The following is a 13,400-nucleotide window of genomic DNA, read 5'->3' as shown; positions in this document are numbered from 1 at the left end:
GCAGCCAGACTCACGCCGGGATTAGCCAGGTGTGGCGGAGACCCCAGGGTGCCCGCACACACCACGCCGGGGGTCAAGCGACACGCGCCATACTTAGTGGGACCAAAGATTTTCCACAAAGTCTCAGTGGAACCTGAGGCTTCCCCAGGATCTGAATGGTTCTTAAAATCTTTCAGTGTTCTCATTGGGGCCTAAGGCCTTCACCAGGGTCCATCTGAGCCTAAGGATTTCCAAGGATCTCAAGAGAATATAAGGTTTTCACAAGCTTACACAGGGGCCCAAGGCATTGTGTGAGAATCTCACTGTGCCCTGAGGCTCAGATCTCAAAGAGATCATATATCTTCCTTAGGTATCAGAGGACCTAAGGCCTTCCACAGAGTTGGAACGGGTTGTCCAACAAGTCTCACTATGGGCTATGGCCTTCCCTGGACCTCATTCAGGCCTGAGACCTTTTGAGGAACATATTGTATCCTAAGAATTTCCCCAGATTTCACTGGGGCCTAACTCAGTTCCTAAGATCTATCTGTAGACTAAGGTCTTCTCCAGGGTCTCACTGGGTCCAAGGCTTTCCTTAGTGTCTAAGGGAGTCTAAGCCTATCTCTAGGATCTCACTGAGGACAAAGATATTCCTTAGGTTCTGAGAGGGGCCTAGGGTCTTCAGGGGCTAGATGAAACTAATGTCTTCCCTTGTTCTCGCTGAGGCATAAAGGCGTACTGTAATTGAAACCTTGTCCAGGCTATCACTGAGGTCAAAATGTTCCCAATGGTAACACTGACCTTAGAGGCCTCTGTAGGGTGGGACTGTGGTCAGATGACGTCCCAGGTACTCAGTGGGGCCTTATGTCTTCTCCAGGGTGTCACTGGGCCTAAGCTTTTGCCCATATTTCACTAGTGTCTAGGTTCCCTGGGTCTTTCTCGGCCTTACAGAGTCTCACTGATTCCAAAGATCTTTTAGAGTGCCCCACAGAGTCCTAAGGCCTTCCACAGGACTCACTAAGGACAAATATCTTTTTCAGGGTCTCACCGTTTGCCTAAAATTGTTGCCAGGGAACGAGCGATGCCTAAAGCCTTCTTCCAGGGTCCTAACACTGCCCCAAGGTATCACAGGAGTGAACAGCTTTCCAGAGGTGCTCTCAGAGGCCTAATGCCCAACACAGGGCCATGTCAGGATCTAAGAATCCCTCCACTTCTAGACTAACACCTATGTCAGGATCTCAATGAGCCCAAAAATCTTCTCTAGGATCTCACTGGGGCCTAAGCACTCTACAGGGTCTCAGCGGAGCCTAAGGCTTTCCAAGGGTCTCCACGGCACCTATGGCCTTCCCAGGCTTTCACTTCCTAAAGTATTTCATAAAAAAACACCTCAGTAGGCCTTTGCTAGCTTCTCACAGAGGCCAAAGATCTTCCTCAAGTTTCAGAGGGGCCTATGACCTTCCACAGGTTCTTAATGGCATCAAAGACTTTCCACAAGGTGTCACTGTGGGCTAAGGCCTTCCCTGGACTCCCTTCCAGGTCAGTGGCCTTTCCAGCATCTCCCTGTGTCCTAAGGACTTCCCAAGGTTTCACTGGGGGCTACGGCTTCTGTCAGAGTCTTACTGGAGCCTACGTCAGTCCCTAGGATCTCACTGATGCCTGAGGCCTTCCACTGGTCTCCAAAGAGTCCAAAAACTTTCTTATGCCTCACTATGTAAGACCCTAGGGCCTAGCTGTAGCTTAATGTTTTCCCTGAGGTCCCACTGAGTCCAAAGACTTTCCTGAGTGTCTGTTAGGGCCATCAGAGCCTCACAGGTTCCAATGGGAAGTAAAATCTTCCAAAGTCTCACTAGGCCGTAAGGATTTCCAAAGAACTCACTGAGCCTAAGTTCTTTCCCCAGATCCCACTATGGCCTAAAGCTTTCCTCTTATATTTCTGTGATTCCAAAAGCCTTCCACAGGTTCTGGATAGGACCCAGTGTTTCCCCATTTCTCAGTGAGGTTTAAAGGTTTACATATCACTGTGACTGAAGGCCTTTCCTGGTTTTCACTCAGGTCCAAGATCTTCTCAAGGATCTGATTGAATGTTGAGACCTTTAGGGTTTGAATATGGTTTAAGGACACCCTGGATTCTTACTGGGGCTTTATGGATCCTCAAGCATCTCCTAGGGTATAAGGTTTTACCACTGTCACACTGAGGTCATACTCTGGGTCTTTCTGGGCCTTAAGGCTTCTGCAGAATCTCACTGTTTCCAAAGATCTTTTCCAGCTTCTCACAGTATTCAAAGGCCTTCCACAGGCTTTCACGCACACCGAAGACTTTTCCAAAGGTTACGCTAGGTATTAAGTTTCTCAAAGGTCTCACTGAGTCACAAGATCTTCAGAATCTCACTGCAGCCTATCACTAGTACCAGGGACTGACAGCATCCAAAGGCCTTCCCACAGTGTCTCACTGGAACTATGGCTGTTCCCAGGTCCTTACAGAGGGCTAATGCCCTCACTAGGCCACACTGGTATGTAAGATACTTTTCTCACTGTCTCACCAAGGCCTAAACCTTCAGAGAATCTCAATAGGCACAACAGTTGCCACAGGATCACACTGGGGCCGTCATCTTTCCACAGGGTCTTACTGGAACCAAAGGTTTCCTAATATATAATGGGGGCCTAAGACTTTACCCAGGATGTCAAGGAAGTCAGATTCCTTCCTCCTTGTCTCATTTGAGCTTAACGCCATCCAGGAATCTCACTGGGGGCCCTAGCCTTCCCCAGGGCATCACTGTGGCTGAAGGTCATTGCTAGGGGCTCACAGTATACGAAAAGTCTATTTCAAGGTCGCAGTGGGTCCTAATGGCGTCTCTGTGTCTAACATGGGCCCAAGGGCTTCTCAGGGACTCCCTAGGGATTGAGTCCTTCCCATGCTCTACCTGGGGCCTATGGGCTTTTCCTGGTTCTGATTGAGACTTCTAGGTCTTCCTCAGATTCTCGATGGGACCAAAGACTTTTTACAAGGTCTCACTGGAACCTGAGGCCTTCCCAGGGTCTGAATGGGCCCTAAAGCCTTTCCATGTTCTCACTGGAACCTAAGGCCTTCCCTGGGTTTCACTGTGCCTGAAGCCTTCCCAGGATCTGAATGGGTCATAAAGTCTTTCCATACTCTCACTGAGGCTTTTGACTTTCCCAGGGTTTCACTGGGTCCTAGGCATTCCCCAAAATCTCACTGAAGCCAAAGACTTTTCTAGTATCTCATTGAGGCCAAAAAGCTTCCAAAGGTATCAGAGGGAACTAAGGCCTTCCACTGGCATCCAAAATTTGAACATGGTCTCACTCTATGATAAAGGTTCCCTGGGCTCTCATTCAGTCTTGTGATCTTTTCAGGGTCTCACTATGTCCCAAGGACTTCCACGGTTTTCACCTGGATCTAACATCTTTGTCAGCATCACCTTTGACCCTAGGTCAGAGCCTAGGGTCTATCTATAGCCTAATGTCTTCTCTGAAGTCCCATGGAGTCCAAAGGCTTTTCTTATTGTCACGTGGGGCATCAGAGTCCATGATCCTAGTGGAAAAGAAGGTCTTCCGAATTCTCACTAGGCCCTAAGGATTTCCCAAGCACTTACCTGGGCCTAAGTTCTTTCCCCCAGATCCCATTTTGGCCTAAAGGTTTTCCCTTGTATCTTCCTGATTAGCCTAAGAACTTCACCAGGGTCCCAGTACTTCCAAAGGCCTCCCGTGGTGCTCATCTAAGGGTTACAGCATTCCCTGGGATCCGTGGTGCTCATCTAAGGGTTACAGCATTCCCTGGGATCCGTGGTGCTCATCTAAGGGTTACAGCATTCCCTGGGATCCGTGGTGCTCATCTAAGGGTTACAGCATTCCCTGGGATCTGTGGTGCTCATCTAAGGGTTACAGCATTCCCTGGGATCTTAGGGAGATCTCAGGTTTTCCCTGATGCCCCATTCATACCAAAGAAGTAACTAAGGGCCTCACTGGCCCTAAGGCATTGCACAGCATTTTTCAGGGGTAGAGGTTCTTCCCAGGATATTAATGAACCTAATGTCTTTCCATGTTCTCACTCTCACTGAGGGCTTAGGCCTCCTAGTGTACAACAGGGGACTAAGTCTTTATCTGTGGTCTCAGTGATGCCAAACCCCTTCCTCAGGGTCTCCGTGGGGCTTAATACCATCCAGGAATCTCACTGGGGGCTCTGGCCTTCTCCATGGCATCACCTAGCTAAAGGTTATTCCTAGAGGCTCACAGTATTCAAAGTCTATCTGAAGGTCTCGGTTGGTCCCGAGGGCTTCTCTGTGTTTCATGTGAGCCAAAGGACTTTTCAGGGACGTCCTAGGGATTGAGGCCTTACCATGGTATTACTGGGGCTTATGAGCTTTTCCTGGTTCTGATGGTGACTTCGAAGTCTTCCCCAGAGTCTCACTGGGACCAAAGACTTTACACAAGGTCTCACTAGGACTTGAGGCCTTCCCAGGGTCTGAAAGGATCCCAAAGCCCTTCCATTCTCTCAGTGAGGTCTATGGCCTTTCCAGGTTTCACTGCACCCTAAGGCAGTCCCAAAAATCTCACTGAGGTCTAAGGCTTTTAAAAGAATCTCACTGAGGTCAAAGAACTTCCAAAGGGACTAAGGCCTTCCACAGGTATTTACTAACATGTAAGACTTTATCATGGTCTGTGCTAATGCCTTTCCTGGGGCCTCATTCAGTCTTGAGGTCTTTCTAGGGTGTCACTGTGTGTTCTATGGACTTGCCAATTTGACACGCATCAAAGGCCTTTGTCAGTGTCTCCCTGGACTCTAGGTCAGACTCTAGGTTCTACCTATAGCCTAATGTCTTCCCCAAAGTCCCATGGAGTCCACAGGCTTTACTTAGTGTCTCATAGGACCATCAGAGCCCATGTTCCCAGTAAAAGAGACCCAGTGAGACCCAGGAGAAAGCCTTAGGCCCCAGGGAGATCAGTGTAAGATCTTGGGCCTCAGTCAGATCCTGGTGAAAGGCTTAGGCCACAGTTAGACCATAGGAAGCCCACAGGTCCCAGTGAGACCCTGGGAAGGCCTTAGGACTCAGTAAGAACATGGGAAGACAGTAGGAATCCAGGAAGGACTTCGGCCCAGGAGAAATGCCGTGTAAGGCCTTACGCCCAGTGAGAGCCCTAGTGACATCTTTGGTCTGTATGAGGCCCCGGTGGGACCCTGGGGAATGATGTTATCACTAACTGAGCACTAAGGGAATGCTTTCGGACATAGTGAGACCCTGGGAAGGCCTTAGGACTCAGTAAGAACATGGGAAGACAGTAGGTCCTTTAGGAATCCAGGAAGGACTTCGGCCCAGGAGAAATGCCGTGTAAGGCCTTACGCCCAGTGAGAGCCCTAGCGACATCTTTGGTCTGTATGAGGCCCCGGTAGGACCCTGGGGAATGATGTTATCCCTAACTGAGCAATAAGGGAAAGCTTTCGGACATAGTGAGACCCTGGTGAAGTTCTTAGGCTATAGTGAGAAGCTGGGGAAGGCCTTTGGAATCAGGGGGTTACAAGGGAAAAAGCTTTAGGCCAGGGTCTGGGGAAGTCTTCCCTGGGTATGCAGAGAGTTCAAAAGCTTTCTCATGTTTGCTGGGATCTAAGCTTTTCCCCAGGGTCTCACTGAGCCCACAGAATGTTCTTAGAGTCTTAAAGGGTCCTAAGATCATCACAGGCTCTGAATGGGACCTCATGTCTCCCCATGTTCCCAATGAGGCCTAAAAGCCTACATATCACTGTGACCGAAGGCCTTTCCTGGTTTTCACTTAAGTCCAAGGTCTTCTTGATGAACTCATTGGACATTGAAGCTTTTAGGGTCTGAATGTGGTTTAAGGACTTCCCAGAGACTCACTGGGTCCCAATGACTGCTTTAGGGTCTTGTAGGCACAAGGCTTTGCAACTGTCTCACCGGGTCTTAGGTTATTCCCTGTGTCTCTCTGGGCCCTAGTATGTTTTGCAGAATCTCACTGATTCCAAAACTCTTTTCCAGTATCTCATGTTGTCTGAAGGCCTTCCACAGGATTTCACTCACACCTAAGACTTTTTCTAGGGTTACACTAGGTCCTCACGGGGGCTAATGCCCTACCTAGGCCACACTGGTATATAAGATACCTTTCCGACGGTCTCACTGAGACCTAAGACTTTACAAAAATCTTAATAGGCACAATAGTTTCCACAGAGTCTCACCAGGGCCTATAGTTTTCCATGTGGTCTTACTGGGGTCTAAAGACTTTGTGTAACTAGGGACTAAGACTTTACACAGGGTCTCAGTGAGGGCAAACTCAGTCCTTGTGGTTCTAGTGGCTCTTAATGCCTTCTAAGAATCTCACTAGGGCCTCTGGTCTTCCCCAGGGTATCAGTCTAGCCATTGGTCATTGCCAGGGATCACTGAAGTTAACAGCCTTTTTAGAAGTTTCCTTGAGTCCTAAGGGCTTCCCAGTTCTTACGTTGGCCTAAGGCCTTTCAAGGACTCCGTTGGAGCTGAGATCTTTTCATGTTCTAACTAGGGCCTATGACCTTTTTCTGCTTCTGACTTAGGCTAAGGCCTTTACCAACGTCTCAATAGGACCAAAGACTTTCCACAGGGTCACTGGGACCTGAAATGTTTCCAGGGTCTGAATGGGTCTATGCCTGTCCATGCTCTCACTGAGGACTAAGGCCTTCCCTGGGGTCTCACCTTGGCCTATGACTTTAAACGTCTCAGTGGTTCCTATGGCCTTCCGAGGGTTTCTCTCTTTCCCAAGGCTCTCCCCCAAACCTCCCCCAGGTCTTCACGTTTGGCAGCATTTCACTGAGTCCTGAGATCTTTCTCAGGTCTTAGGGGGTTTTACTGTTTTCCACATGGACTCACTGGCATGACAGCCTTTACATGGGGTCACATTGTAGGCCAAGGCCTTCCCTGGGTTCTCATTCAATCTTGACATCCCCCCAGGGTCTGATTGTATTCTTAAGACTTATCCCAGTTTTCACTGAGTTCTAAGGTCTTGGTCAGTCTCTCACTGAAACCTGTGTCAGTCCCCAGAGTCTATCTATCCCAAGGTTTTCTCCAAGATTCCATTTAATCTGAACGCCTTCCTTAGGGTCTCACAGGGACATCAGAGTCCACACATTTCCAGTGGGAAATAAGGCCTTTCCAAATTCTTCCTCAGTCTTAAGGACTTCAGAAGAACTCACCGGGGCGCAAGTCCTTTCCCTGGATACAATTCCATCTTAAATCCTTCCCCTTTATCTTCGTGATACTCCGCACCTTCCACCAGTTCTCACAGTGGAGTACAGACTTCCTGCATCCACAGACCTTCTATAGATTCTCACTTAGGGATGACAACATTCCATAAGTGCTTACTGGGACCTCAGGGCTTCCTCAAAGCCTCATTCTGATCAAATATGTTCCTAAGGGTCTCAGTGAGCATAAGATTTTCCACAGCATTTCTCTGGGGTCTCGGTCCTTCTAACACTGTGAATGGCTCATGTTTTCATAAGGTCTCATGAGCCCTAAGTACTTGCCATGGTTCCTCTGAGACCTGCAGATAAGCTCTCATCTCACTGGGGCGGTACCCTTTCCCAGAGTCTCAATGAGGACAGAAACTTCCTTAGAGTCTAAAAGGGGCCTAAGGCCTTCATAGATCTGAATGGGACCTAATGTTTTCCCATGTGTTGAATGAGCTCATCCTCTGTGTGGCATGCTGGACTGGAAAATGGTGGGCAGATGCCTTCTCCAGCTTCTCACCCACTTTCTTCTATCACCTCAAACTCATTTGACTGTAAGACCCTCTGTAGGAGGGGAGGGGCAGAGAAAGTCAGTCATCCCTTCCACTCAGTCAGCCTCAGCCGTCTGAGGGGGAGGGACTAAGGATAGGGCCAAGGGAAGCTGGAGAGAGGGGTGGACTTCACCATCTTGGAGCACCACCGGTAGTCTGGGAGGGGTCACGATATAGGGAAAAATGCCCAAGGTGCCCGCACCTGTGTAAGTACCCTCCCCTGCCACTCTGTGCTCTCTTAGGAAACCCAACAAGTTCTTCTACTCCCTAAACTGCAGTTCGGAGGAATATTATCTCGGCTTGTCACAAGGATAGTGGGAGGAGGGCACTGGGAGCCTGGAAGCTACATGTGCCTCACAGCAGTAAATTGAACAACAGTTGGAGTAGCCAAGCAGGACAGGACAAAGCTGAGGAGAGTTTGGAAAGAGCAATGGTGAGGTAATGGGAAAGGAGACTGACCGAAGCAAAGTTGGGTGAGGGGAGTGTGTGGGCAGAGAAAATACGGTGGGCTTGCTCCATAAGCCTAATGGGGGTAGCAGCAATGCTATGGATAGTCCAGTGGACATTAAGAGGTGTGACTAGAATGAGAACACCTAAGCGGACAAGGTCAGCGGGGGAGACCCTGGCATGGCTGTCCTCTTGTAAGTGGTATAAAATCACGTGCCTGCTTAAGCAACGGGGGCCGCCATATGTGTATGGAGATGCTTTAAGGACTGTGGAAGGTCTAGAGCAGATTTTACAAGCCTTGGAAGCAGAGCAGGGGCCGAAATTTAAAAAGCAGCGGCAGATGCTGCTTGGCTGCTTCTTTGCATAATAAAAGATTTGTCCCAGCCAGAGACTGAAAAGGTAAAAGAGGAATTACAGGCCTCCTCAGCACTGGCCTCTGACCTTGCCAGTAAATTGCATAAGAGAGAAAAAGAAATGGAGATTTTAGCTTGCTGTTTTTTAAGGATAGAGGACCAGAAAGGAAAGGGAGACCAGATCAGTAATACAAGGCTCATCCTGGAACCCTGAAACATGGGACCCATGGCAGAAGGCAGATAGTGATGTGGAAGAGAAGGACCTAGAATTAGCTAAAGATGCCCCTCAGATTCAACCTTCAATACAAAGAAAGGAAAAAGTCATGTTTCAACATGCTGATGGAGGCCTTAACAGTGGTCCAGTTCAAGGAACTATAGCCAGTAGGAACTACTCCACACTGGCGCTGTTGGAACTAGGGAAGACTTTCAAACAAGCAATGAAGGAGCTCCTCACATGGCTTGTGAGGATATGGGACACGGGAGCAAATGACATTAGTTTAAGTGCTGCAGAAGCTTTAAGGCTGAGAAATACAACCACCCATCCCTCCTTGAAACACAGACTGCGTAACCTGAGGCAGTACAGGGGGAGTAGTCCCTGATGGAATGGCTTATGTGAGCCATTAGAGATACTTGGTCATGACCAATGGAAGTTTCCATGGATATCAGGGGCTGGAGGACCATAGAAGAGGGACAGGCATCACTGAAGGACCTAGGTATAAGGAAAGCAATGTATGATGCCCAGTTCACTGGGCCAGATAGGACTGTGTTCACCAGAGATTTAAAAAGATTTTTTTTAGTCCATTTCTTTTTATTAGCAAAATACAAGTATTATTTAACAAAAGGTTTTAATCCCAATTAATTATTCTATAGGCCACATAAACACTCATTTAGTTAAAGAACATCAGCACTTAAGAGTTAAGCCTCATGTAGTAACATAATCATATAATATATAATTATGTAATAATTACATAATCATATAATAAAATTGTGGTTATTAGAAACTGATGTCTTTAGTATAATTTGGGTAAGAAGAGTTTAACCCAAATATTTGGCTTTAAAGAAAACCTTAATTCAACAAGGACCTTGTATGGAACGTTAATGGTTTTGCTAAGTCCCTTAGTGGGGCAGGCTCTTTGTGAAGTAGGAGAGGCTTTGGCAGATCTAAGTGACATGAACCAGCCTGTAAAAACATGTCTGTAATATAGCAGAGCGACCTGAAAAAAGACATAAAAGAGACGAATTAAAAAGAGATCTGTCCGAGCTATCTGAAGGCAGATGTGGCAAGATGTGTGTCTAGCCCAAGTCCCTAAAGAAAAGATGGACAAAAGCCAAACTCTGTGGTAAGGAGCTTCTGGAAGGCTTTAAAACCTGAGAAGCAGTTCACAAAAGGCACACAAGGGTGGACAAGGACCCCCAAAGATTAAACAAGGTACATTTCTCTCCTGAGAAACGTTATACTAGGGGTGGAGGCAGTTTTCCCAGCCAGGGCCTCCCCCGGCAGCCAGGTGTAGTCAAGGGAGAGACAACAGATGTGGCTACAGCCAGGAGGCAGACCCAGGGCCTCCCTGACTCAGGGAACCAACAGGTATAGCAGGGGTAAGAGAGACCCTGTTCCTCCTTGGCCCTGTGCAGAGTCAGACTTGAGCCAGTCCCAATGAGTTGAATAGAGGTTTAAAAAATGCAAGAATGCTCCATGTAAAATCCCCAGGATGCAGAATGACTCCACAAAGATAACTAAAGATAGTAAAGAACTAAGTTGATGCCTCTTATCATGCACTGGCACCCAACATAGAGCTGTTGAGAAAACAGTTAATACAAATGGATAAAATTTTTCCATGCTGTGTTAGACCTTGTCTATGTTCAATTTAGTATATAACGTTAACCTCTGAGTGTTTTACAGATGTGAAACCCATTTGAGAGATATCAAGTACACCTGAAGAAACAAAGACCAGCTATAGCTGTAAAGTTCTTGGGAGCCTTATGGTCTGGTAAGGCACAAATGATAGCCACCAGAATGGCTGGGAAGTCTACAGTGGCTGACCCTATAGATACCAGAGTAAACAACAAATATCTTATAAAAATAAAAATAAAAGCTCCCCAAAACTGTACAATTACTAAATAAAATTCCAGTACCAGGGATGAGTTGCTCCCCCATGAGCTGTTGGCCAGAGAGACCCTGGAGGTCCTCAAAGTGATAAAGGCTATTGCCACTAATGTTGGTTGCACACCAAAAAGAGCCAGTAAGTCCCTATTGCTGAAGACACTGCATGATGTGAGCATGGGAGAGGGAGAGCTGAGGTCAAGACTAAGCTGGAAACTCCCTGACACCAGATGGCTTGTGGTCATAGCATCAGGAGATGCCTAGTAGAATTTTTAGGGAAGAATGGTCTCCAAAAGTTCTGCTTAATGACTGACCCCTCTGCCACTGTGTGCTGACTATCAATATGCCAAGCAAGATGTTCCTGCTGGTGCAACAGTGGCATGTCTAGTGTATGTACAACTAGCAAATTTTCTATTGGGTATAAGGCCCACTCCCAGGGGTGGAACACACATCTGGTACTGTAGCCCAGGCTAACCCCCTGTGGCAGGGGAAGTCATAGGCCCCAGTGGAGAAGCCACTAAAATTGTTTTGTTAGATGAATGTGGTGCATCTGTTAAGGTATCTTCTAAGCATTTGTGTTTACAGCCTTAGGTTGGATTATTACAGCAGTCAATGATCATTTAGATGTCCCTGCTTCTTCTCATTTGTCTTTATAGTAGGAGAAATACCCCTGAGATGGATCAACAGCCACGTCTTGGAAACAAATGATAAGCGGGCTCAAGAGTTCAGTATCTCACCACAATAGAAGAAAGATCATCCTGCATCTGTCACCCCCTCTAAGGCTCAGGAACTCTTAAGGAAGAGGCTGGTGGAAAGATTGTAAGAGCCTGAGAAGGGTGGAGTGTTAGATGAGCTTGTCCTCCGTGTGGCATGCTAGACTGGCAAGAGTGTACAGACGCCTTCTTCTCCAGCTTCTCACCTGCTTTCTTCCATCACCTCAAACGAATTTGACTGTTGCCTAAGGACTTCCCAGGTACTCACTGAGTCTTAATGTCTTCTTCAGACTCTCACAGAGGCAAAGAGCTTGCCGTGGTCTTGCGTCTTGGGTCTTCTCCAGGTGACTCTGGGCCCTAAGGATGTTTGCAGAGTCTCACTGATTCCAGTGATCTTTAAGTGTCTCAAACAATCCTAAGGTATTCCACAGGGTTTTACTGAGACCTAAGACAAGTTTTATGGTCATTCAAAGTATTAATATCTTTTTAAGGGTCTTACTGATTCCAAAGATCTTCTTCAGAGTTTTACCACTGCCTGAAAGTGTCACCAGGGACTCACAGGACCCAAAAGGTGTATAAGGCTTTCTGTTATCTCTACCTTAGGTCCTGTGTCATTGTCTCACTGAGGCAATAGATCTTGCACAGGATCTCACTGAAGCCTAAGTCTTTCCAAGGATATCAGCAGAACATAAGGGCACCCAGGGCTAAACTGAGGCCCAACACATTCCGCAAGAAGCTTTGTACCCTCAGACCTTTGCCAGCATCTCACAGAGGTCAAAAATCTTTCTTGGGTCTCAGAGGAGCCTATGGCCTTCCACAGACTCTTAGAGGAATCAAATAGTGTCCACAGAGTCTCACTGTAGACTAAGGACTTCCCAAGGTTTCACTAGGGCCTAAGGTTTTTCTTAGAGTATCACGGGAGCCTAGTTAAAACTATAGGGTCTTACTACAGCCTAAAATCTTCACTGAGGTCCCACAGTCAGAAACTTTCCTTAGTGTCTAAAGGGTCCTAAGCCTTTCTCCAGGGTCTCACTGAGGCCACAGATCTTCCTTAGAGTCTCAAAGGTGATTAAGTTTTTCACAGTTGTGAATCAGACCTAAAGACCTCCCATGTTCCTAATGACCACTAAAGGTTTATGTATCACTTACTATGACTGAAGCCCTTTCTCAGGATTTGACTGAAGTCAAGTCTTCTCCAGGTTCTCCTTGGTCATATAGGTCTTTCCAGGGTCTGAATGTGACCTAAAGACTTCCAGGCACTCAGTGGAGCCTACAAATGTCTTCTCCAGGGTCTCACAGGGTATAAGGTTTTGCCATTGTCTCACTGAGGCCTGTGATATTCTCCAGATCTCATTGAACCTAAGGTCTTTGACAAAGTCACTGATTCCAATGATTTTTTTTTTTTAGGGCATCTTATGAAGTGAGAGTTTCGTTTGGATCTAAGACCTTTTATAGAGTCAAAAAAGGTATTCTGGTTCTTCTAAGGGGTCTCAACACTGCTACCTTTGAGAGGGAGCACAGTGTCTTAAGGCCTTTGTCCAGTGACTCAGTGGGATCTAACATCTCCCTTGGGGTCTCACAAGGGTATGGAGCTTTCTGTATATTCTCAGATGGGTCCAATACCTTCCCTATGGCCACACTGAGATCTCAGATCTTATCCAGATTTTCCCTCTAGGCTAATTCCTATGCCAGGGTCTCATGGAAGCCAGTGATTTTCCACAGGACCGTAGCAGGAGGCCTCCAAAGATGGCGCGGACCCAGATTCAGCGGGAGTTCACTTCACTTCCTGGCCCATAGATAGCCTGCGAAAAGAAGCCCACCAAAAGGAGCCCATGCTTCTGTCCCCTGCTCGCGAGCCCAGTGACAGCTGACGCAAACAGACTGTGCAGCGCGGACCAACCAGAAAAAGACACGCTGACTAAAGGGACTTGGGGGCAGAGAAAAGGGACGTATAAGGCCTGCCCCCTCCTGCATTAACCGAGCCTGCAGCGCCTCGCCTAGTGCTTGCTTCTACCTGACTCCCAGGGTCTGTGT

The sequence above is a fragment of the Nannospalax galili genome, unplaced genomic scaffold, assembly GCF_000622305.1.
Source record: "Nannospalax galili isolate Female #2095 unplaced genomic scaffold, S.galili_v1.0 scaffold1639, whole genome shotgun sequence".
NCBI classification, from domain to species: domain Eukaryota; kingdom Metazoa; phylum Chordata; class Mammalia; order Rodentia; family Spalacidae; genus Nannospalax; species Nannospalax galili.
The sequence above is the reverse complement of the archived record's forward strand: the minus strand, read 5'-3'. Positions refer to the sequence as shown.